The sequence below is a fragment of the Artemia franciscana genome, chromosome 5, assembly GCF_032884065.1.
Source record: "Artemia franciscana chromosome 5, ASM3288406v1, whole genome shotgun sequence".
Taxonomy (NCBI): Eukaryota; Metazoa; Arthropoda; class Branchiopoda; order Anostraca; family Artemiidae; genus Artemia; species Artemia franciscana.
Window position 1 is genome coordinate 21920892 of NC_088867.1, and position 10170 is coordinate 21931061.

Consider the following 10170-nt stretch of genomic DNA (forward strand, 5'->3'; position numbering starts at 1 on the left):
CCTTTTATTGTTTGAACTGCGTTAGTTTAGAATTATTAAGTGATCTTGAATGTATCGTAGCCATCCAAATATCTGTTAGACGACAAGAAATAAAAAGGACAAAAATGATAAGAAAAGATAAAAAAAAGATTAAAAAAACATGAGGAGTGCATTATTTATTGGGGGTTTGGTCAATGGAAAATTTTTGCCTCCTGGGTTAAAACAACGTTTCATTAAGTTCTTGCAAATCATCCATTCCCTCGATCCCAATTTAATTTCCGCCAAAATACAAAAAAAGATATGTTAATTTCTTAAGTAAGGGCAATAACTAATCTTGTTATGAATAAAGAATAAAATAAAGAGTTTTCAAAGTTGGAAGAATGTAATTATTAGTAGAATACGTAATAAAATATATGCTAACTTAAAAAATAGTAACACTAAATCATTATTTTATAATGCTAGGATAAAACAAGCAATTGCTAATCTACAGAATGATTTTTATAATTTTGCCGGTGGATAAAACTAATAACAATTTTGCCATAATTTGTCAGAAGCTATGCACGACTAATGTTTAAGAAAAGGTGAATTTAGAGGATGCGAATTTAATTGTTAAAACTGAGGAAATACTTAAAAAAGATTTAATATTAGAATTAATGACGATGAGAAAAATTTCTCTTTCCTATATTGGACTGTAAAATTTCATAAGAATCCCCCTAAACCACGATTTATTGTTGGAATAGCTAGATGTCCAACCTGCATTGCTGCTACTGACCTCTCTTTAATTTTAAAGGAAATTATAAATAAACTTAAAACCTATTGTTCTGGTAATAAAAACTTTTCGAATTTTAATCCATATTAGAGGGTTAATAATTCACTGACGGTGATAGACTCTTGAAGGGACACAGGAATAACTACAACGGGGACGCCGGGGCACAGGGGGGATATATAAATGACAATGGGGACACAGGGAATGTTCGATTAGCAATCACCATCAACAAAGCTCAAGGGCAATCGTTAGAAAAATGCGGTATAGATCTGAATACGGATTGTTTTTCCCATGGAAAATTATGTTGCATGTTCAAGAGTCGGTAAACCTGACAATCTATTTATATGCACAGACAATGGGACAGCGAAGAATGTTGTATATTTGCAAGTTTTACGTAGTTAAAAACATATATATATATATATATATATATATATATATATATATATATATATATATATATATATATATCTATCTATATTAGCAGATGGGACACAGGGACACAACTACAATGGTGCGTAACGACTTACATGCGCGGGGGAGGGCTTTGGAGGAGGTGCGAAGCGCCCCCACCAGCTAGGTGTTGGTGTGGTGCGAAGCGCCACACCAACAGCTAGTACTCATATAAGATTTAATGGTAATTTGTACAAGCAAATTGTGGGAATTCCCATGGAGGGGGGGGGGAAATGCCAGCCCATTTATAGCTGACTTGTTTTTAAGTCAACTCGAATATAAATATATGATGGATAAGAATAATCAAAATAATTTAAAACATGTTTTGTCAAATAATAAAAGATATTTAGATGATATTTTGGTTATAAATTGTAAGGAATTTATTGATATTTCTAAAAATATATATCCATCGGAGCTTACTCTTGAACCTAGTCATGGTACTGGTCAAGAAATTTTGAGTTGGCTATTTGTTGTCCTAGAAACTTAGAAAAAGGCTCATTGAAAATGCTAGTGCCCTTTTTAATAGTCAAAAGGGATTGAGGGCAATTAACCCCTCTCCCGCGCAAACCATTTCCCAAAACAAATCCAATCAAAATGTTGAAATAGCCATTTTGTTCAACGTAGTTGAAAGGTCCGATAATTATCTCTTTGAGGAAATTATTCGTCCCTGCTTGCTGCATAAAAAAAAAGAAAACAAAGATGCCATCGGTGCAGAATATCGTAGTTCAAGCAGATTTTCTTGTTTGTCAAGCAAATAGATTTTCCTCGTTATTCAAGCAAAGGGATTTTAAATTTCCTACACAAAGGTTTCGGAAAAGGTAGTTCTAATAGTGTACTTTTTGGTTTGATCCGACACTGATTTATCGGCCTGATAAATCATCTTTGATTTGATCTGAGTTATCGGCCATTACATTCTTGTATTGGATGTGGTCGTCTCTTACCAAGTTGCTAGCCACCACTGCAACCTAGATTTTTTTTTTTTGTAGTTATTGGCTATTTAATTTTTTTACTATGGGATGGGATTGTGCCCTACTAGGTTACTAGCTATTGCTGCAATTCGGATAATGAAACGTTTTAACATGTTACAAATGAAGACATTTACACCTTACCAAGGAGTAGGGTGGTTTGGAGTCCTAAATCCTCTTAAAACCTTCTTCACTTTGAAAATTTCGCTCCTTCTTATTTCTAACTTGGGATAAATATGTTTCCCGATGAAACCAGTAATATAATCTTTGAAACAAGTACTAAGAGATTCGAGAATCCATAATTTGTGCTGACACAAGTTACAGCTATTCTGCTTTATTCGAAGTAAATGTGAGGCAAGGATGTACCACCACCAGCCTACAAACTTTCAATGTCTTCATCGAATACGCCATGGAAAGAACCACCAATCGTCTCTATTCTTGACTGCAGATTGGTGACCGAGTCCTAAGTTTTTTCTGACTTCGCAGATGATATTGCTTTGGTATACAACTCATCAGCTGAACTCGGAGAAGCCATTACCATTCATTTGGAAGAAGTATTTAAACTGGGCCTGAAAATCAGCGGGCAAAAGACTATGCTAATGATTATTGGCCCGGCAGACGCAATCTGTACTCATCTGTATTCAATATAGCGAAAAATACGGTTGAAGTTGTGTAACTGTTCACGTATCTTGGCCTCTTCATCAGGGACAACAGATCTATCGAAGCTGAATGTATGTCCTGAATCGCAAAGGCGGCCTCAACAATGGTCCAACTGTCTCGCTCTGTCTGATCAAAGCCCGGCATTACGCTCAAAACAAAGATGCGTATATGCAACACCACTGTAAACCAAGTTCTTCTCTACTGTGCTAAGACCTAACCTGCTTCTGTTTCGGTCCAAAGCACCTTAGACACTACTCAAACCAAATTCCCCAGACAAATCAAAGATATTAAGTTGTAAGACTTTTTTCCAATATCCAACTGCTGTCACTTATCAGCCAGACACATAATTCACGTCAGCTCGTGGGTTTCAGACCGCCTTGTCTGAAATAGCTAAATAGGAAACTTATAGTCCCTTGACCTGAACAAGAATAAACAAAAAGACAGATAAAACTCCACAAAAAACCTCAAACGAGACCACGGCCAGTAGAGAGGAAAGACTAAAACAACGCGGATATTTCGCCTGTATCCAAACTAGGTGTCCTCAGCACGAGATAAAAAGAAAAAACCCACTAAACTAAAAACAAATAAAACCACCACCAATAATAATAAATACAATTGTCAATTTACAATTAGAGGTACAATTTAGAGGTGAATTTTACAAACAGGTGTTTGGTTTGGCTATGGGGGCATCTCTCTCCCCTTTGTTGGCCAATCTCTTCATGGAATCTATTGAAACCTCTGCTATACAAAGTTTTAGGCTCTCCCCTTGTTTCTGGGGTAGATTCATGTTTCTGGGGTAGATTTATTAGTCAATTTCTATTTTGTAATTTCTACTTTTTCTTTGTCAAAAAAGCATGCAAAATTCATTTTAAAAATGTAAAGAATTGAATGTAAAATCATATGTAATGGACAGGAGCATCTTGCTTAAGAATTAGGAAGTGGTTGTTGTCATTTTTGGGACAGGCTACTTTTTTGTGTTATGCCTTCCCCTTGTCTGTATCTATTAATATCTATTATAGATACATTTATGTATTAATGTTTGATTTTTTTATATATAAAAAGATATCATTCTACAAGTAAAAACTCTCTTAGGTCCATAGTGTCCACTGATATAGCACAAAATACACATAAAAACTCAGGAAAGATTCAGGCATTCGAACTAAATCAAATACTACATTCTGCAATGTTTTATTGCTTTGATATTGATGTTGGCAACAAAGCACGCTCACATTATTATGACGCTCTCAATGATTTATTTTGGTCTATATCTATTAATTTTTCTTTGTTCTCTGGTTTCTAGTGATTCTTTAGGATAAACTTGCACTGCCCTTATAAATTCTTGTCCTTGTAAATAATTTACAGGTTGGGAAGTGAAAAAAAAGTTCCACTGGAAGTCAATACATAAAGAAAATCAAATGTCTACATCTTAATCCTCTCGTAATGTGCCAGAGCAATTTGACAAATCTGGATGAAAAGCAAATTTGAGTAAATTTGTAATTTCAAAGATTTGTTTAAGTTGTCTACTTTTTTGGGAGTGATTTTTCTAGTTTCGTTTTGTCTTTTGACAGTTTCTCTTTCTTTATTTACCTTAACTTTTTTTTTCTTTGTTTTAATGCTAATATTTATTATTAGTTTCAGGGATCCGTAGTAAGCCATGATAATCAGAAATGTATAGTAATGAATGAATCAAACAGCTTAGACATAGTAGTTGAACTTTTAACAGATGATATTAGTGTACTTGTAGATCAGACAAACTTTTAAATTGAAGAATAATGCCTGTAAGCTATTATTAGCCATTATGGAAAGCCAAACAGATACAGAGAGTGCAGAGAGGATTTTCGGCAAAATTAATTCCAGACAGATGGTAGGTAATATGTGATGGTACACGTCAATTTTTGCTGATCTCCTTACTAAGTCATGCAGTGACAAGTTTCAATGGCTTCTATGGGGGGAGGGGTGCTCCTCCTTCCTTTCTCCTGATTTGTATGCCCTTCCCATCTAGATTTTAAAATATATATATTCTGGGTATTGTCATTGAAAAATACCCTTTTTTGTATATTCATGGAAAAAATTAAAAACAAAATAATATTTTCCCCCTCCCCCTAATTTTTGTGAATTGACGCCACTGACAAGATTTCAGGAAAATTTTAAAGAAAGTGACTGAGTTTAATGGATTAAGCGCCAAGTTTCAGGAATTGATATTTGAGCTGATTCCCTAAAGTTTTATCAGTCAGAGAAAAAGTTAAAGAAGAAATATCAAAGAAACATTCCAGAAAGCGATTAGTCCAAATTGTATGTCCTTTTTCATATCTAGTATTTATTTATATATATATATATATATATATTCAATTGCCGTCGAATAAAAAATTCTATCTGTCTTAGTTCTGAAGTTGTTTTTTTTTTTCCATTGGCCAACTTTCTAACGTCACCACTTAGAAAGGAGTGGAGGATAAGCTCCAATTTCTTTAGCAATGAGAGAACTTTTAAAGTTTATAAAGCACACCTGAAACCATTTCTCTACCGCAATCCCATGTCCGAAAAACCTAATGATAAAATCAGTTGAAATCACGAACAGAAATGGGTAGCAACAATAGATGGCAGTACTTTCAGACCCGTGGGAAAATGCCGCGTTTTTGCTTCTGTCAATTTTTCTATTTATCACTCGAAGAAGATGTATTAGCTGTGGAGCCGGGTATCTGCCGCATATATTTAACACTTATAGATTTTAGTCCATCTTCCATTTGAAAGTGGTGCCTACCTGCTTGCCTGCTAGAACGGAGCTTTCCACTCGAAAGCAGAAACATGGTTTGATGAAACGAAAGCTTGCACAACTTCAGATACTTCTCTCTGATATAGGCTATATAACTCCACTTCACTTAGCACACCATAGTCTCTGGCTCATGGACAAGCGAAAACCATCTTTTTTGTCCCTAGGCAAGAGTTCTGCGGAGCTTTCCAAAATGTAATGCCATATTCATCAATCCAGCCTGAGGTCCACACTTTCCGTAAAAACCGCACAGGTTAGACACTTACCAGTGTCCAGGAATAAGCCGAGATCGGCGGCATAGAAAAAAAAAACGGGACAAAACCAAAGTGTTGCTCTCGCAACACAATAGCCGTCGATGCCAGGACTAGATCCAGCCACTTTGGGATTTCAAGTTTTGAGAGGATGAAAAGTAATGAATTCGACTTTGCGGCTAAGTGGACCTTAAATTACCAAAAACACTAAGAGTGGAACTTGATTTTAAGTTGGTTAAATGGAAACTTTCACTGCCATATGTGTCTTAAAAATGAGGAAAATTCTGGAGCTCAATTTTCAATGCAAAAGATCTCCAGATGCAGTTTGGTAGATTTACCCTTAGCGGGCGTCAACTTTGAAAATAAGGAACGCCTTTGAAAAACCAGTTGAAAATGAGCGAAAAAAACCACATAGTATTGGGGCTCTTGAAGCTATAACTTTCCTGATAGCTATAGCAAAAGATAGACAATGCTATAAATCTAGAAAAGTTTTTACATTAATTAAAAGTAAAGAAATAGATGAAACATTATAGTAGTTTCATTTAAATGTAAATACAACACTATGACAACAAGCATGCCAAATATATAAAGTGCTCAAATTTGGTATTTTTTTTGTAAGTAAAACTATAAATTTGGTATTTTTTTGTAAGTAAAACTAAACTAAGTTAGACAAGCTTGAAACGCAAGTAATTAAGCAAAGCAGTTCAAAACCATAAGGTTAGAAGTAGGTTCACTAAGGTCAGTTTTGGCCCAAGATTTAATACCTTTGAATGCTTCTGCTTGATCTGCCTTCTTGGTAGTCGGGTTAATTTTAGGTATTCGTTATTTTTTTATTCCTCATCATTGATTCTTTTTATTTGTCTATTCTTTATTAGACTTTAGTTATTCTTTTTTTGAACTCTTTGCTTCAAGATTTTCATTTTTTGTTCTGTTCTTTTTCAGGTCTATTAACTGCTTTCCGTGATTTGAGTTATAGATGGTGCTTAAACACAATCACAGGACAACAGTATAGACTACTTTAGATTCAAATCCAATCATAATGCCCCTACAGATGCTCTATTCACAATGCTCCAGTATATTCACCATGCTCCATTACTAAAGGAAGATTTAGCTTAATGTTCGCTTCACAAGCACCCATTATCAGTACCATTTTTGTTTTAAATCTTGAATAAAATTAAATCTCTGGCTTTGTAGGAGTTTTCTCTTCTAAACTAGAGCTGTTCAATGGAAAAACTACAAATAAAGCCTTACCATCACATAGGGTTTGTCATTGCTACCGAAAGCACCGCCCAACCTTCTCCCTTGGAATGTCTACGCGTACCAGTTTACATCTTGGTCTTGGCGGATAAAGACCAACTGCAGATCAAATTGGAACCTGTTGTGTCGTCCAACGATAAAACTACACATTCAAGCCATACCTGGTTAAGGAGGGAGGCCTGGCCACAGCTGTAATGAAAGTATTGAAAAGCTTAATTTAATGATGCTCCTTGTAACGAGGAGCCAAATTTCTTTAGAATATTTAAGGCTAAAACAATTTGTTGAGGACATTTCTTGCCTCTCTGACTTACTGAATTTAAGATGCACAAATGTATTAACTGAGATACAACTTCTTTCATGATTGTTTCCCTTAAAGTTCTCGCTTTCTTTAAATTTTCTGTTTCAGCCTTTCTTCATCTTATTAGGTTTTTGGCAGCGTTTCACAATTTTATTGTGGGGGGCCACTACAATGAGACAATTGAAGTCTCTGCAGTGTATGTATTTTAAAAAAGTAGTCGGCTTGAAAGCAGTTTGGATCTTAAAGGTGACCTGGGTTTACCAAATTTGTGTCATAAGAGCATTATCAAGATGATCAAATTTTTGTTACAGATATTACATTTGCTCGATAACCGTCTAGTGAAGGCGGCTCACAATAACTTGTTGTAATCTTTTAAAAAGGCGAGGTGGCCAAAACAGATTAAAGCCACGCCGGAAGAAGCTGGCTTCACATGGGCATGGAATAATAACCAGGGTCCTCATTGCAAACCTAATGATTTCCTTGGCATGTTGGATTTGGCTCTTTACCACCAGTAGATTAAAGCAGCCTATGATTTTATAACCAGATTAAAGTAATGTTTTGAGAGGAATTTCAGTTTATACTGAAACTACCGTACAGCGTCCCAAGGCATTGACGGTAGGTGTTTGCAAATTTTGTGCCATAGCGTAGGGCACACTTGGATTCTTATGATGAAAATGGCCGGGAGGCTGGTCTACTTGCACCCTTTGTTGAGAATATAGGAGAGACGCAGAACATTTTATGAGTAATTGTCAAAGTTTGGAGAATTTATAGAATTGCTTTTTTTTGGGGGGGGGGGATAGGATGCATCATGGCTCCAATTTATCTTCGAGACATTTTATAGGAAGCTAATTATTATGGTGGAGAGTTTTATAGAGAATTTTTTAGAGTGGGCTACCCCTCCTCAATATCTTACTCTTTACGCTGAAGTTTGACTTTTTGCTCCAATTGCTTAAAAATGACTCCTGAAACACATGTTTTGTTAATTAGAACAATACGCTTTTTAATAACTCAAAAACTTTAGCATAAATGGCGAGGGATTGAGGTGGGGCGACCCCTTGTAAACGGTACAATTTCTGTTCGATTTAAGTTTTAATGTTACTCCTTGATTTCAGTTCAAAGGAAATATTGTTTTTCATTTTATTGTTTATAAGTCCGCATCCCTCAATGACGATTTTGTAGACATTTATATCTCAAGGCCAGTGGTGAAATTTTAGGCGCTTTATAAAACAAATTCTTAAGATTTGAGTCATATATGTAATTGCTGAGAATCTCTTGTTTTCATAAGAAAGCATTAAGTAGAGCCAGCCTTTGGGGATGGCAAGTGGTATAACCCCACCTGGCCTTCTCATAATACCCCATTGACCCTAACTTACGAACGAGTGGTCGGATCTCAATGAAATTTGATATTTAGAAGGACCTCGTAGCTAAGATCTCTTATTTTAAAATCCAACTCACATTTTAAATCCAACTGGATCCAGAGACATTGGAGGGAGTTGGAGGGGGAACTGAAAATCTTGGAAAACGCTCAGAGTGTAGAGATCGAGATGAAACTTGGTGGGAAGAATAAGAACATGTCCTAGATAAGTTGTTGACATTAAACGGACTGATTCTGCTCTCATTGGGGGAATTGCGTGGGTGTTAATTCGGAAAAATTAGACAAATTACGGTATTTTTATCTTACAAATGGGTAGCCAGATCTTAACGCAACTGCTAAATACTTCATATTAAGCATTATATTTCACAAAATAAATATATATGCCAAATATCACGATCATAGAAGCAGAGCTAATCATTGGCTGTTTTCAATACTTTTCAATTGCAATCCAAATATTATTTCAATTTCTCTAATAACTTTCAAGGTTCTCTCGGAATAGGACAAATTGACTATACTTATGCAAAGAAGGGAATAATCTATCGATTGAATTTATTTTGTTGGTTGAATACTGTAGATGATTAGTATTTTTGGTTGAATATATCGATAGTATCGATATTGATGGTTGAATATTGTAGATTATCAATGTTGGCGGTTGAATATAAGTAGAGTTTATCGACAATTCACAGTACTGAGAAAATGAGACAATGGGTTAAACAAGTTGTTTCACTTTTGCTTTTACTGATTTTAGGACTAACGAATGGCATTTTCGACGGAAATATAATCGGGTACAATAATAACAATAATTTTATTATTCTAAAATCCCTAGGGTCTTTAAAATACAAAGTTTAACAATTTATCCCAATTAATTTGCATAGTGCAAATAAAAACACTATATAAATTCTCTATAATTCTTATAGGTTTTAGAACTTTAAAGCTTAAGTTTAAAACATAAGTTTTAATTGGTACTTAGGTTTTATTTTGACAAATAAAGAAGCAATCCTTTAACTTCGCAAAACTTGACGCGAAATATTGTAAATTTGAGTAACCAATTTGATTGGGGTTATTCAGCAGGTGTTACTTCACATTCATACTGTTCAATCAGTTAGACTAAGTGTCTTCAATCAGTTTTTTCAATCAGCTTTTTGAATTTTAATATAGACGCAAGATGAACAGAGGTTTGTGTTTTGTTTTTCTCGAAGAAAGGGTACAATTCCTTTGCTCAAGAAAAGAAACTGTTAGTGCTTTCTGATGTAAAGATTATTTCTAATTAAAGAGATTCTTATATCAAAGCTATTTTTCCTTGTCTTCAAATTCGAAAAAAGAACTGTTCGTTGATTCCAATCAAAATTCTATAAGTTTAAACAAGGAATTCATTACGTTTCTATTTTTGAGTTGATTACTT

At 34.9% G+C, this 10170-nt stretch overlaps 1 long non-coding RNA gene across 1 annotated transcript; it reads left to right on the plus strand.

Annotated features, from left to right (window-relative positions):
• The first annotated feature begins 3962 nt into the window (after positions 1–3962).
• Positions 3963–7025, plus strand: LOC136027103 (uncharacterized). The gene is made up of 2 exons (XR_010617497.1): positions 3963–4684; positions 6781–7025. It is a non-coding gene; the product is annotated as an uncharacterized LOC136027103 (long non-coding RNA).
• Positions 7026–10170: the final 3145 nt, after the last annotated feature.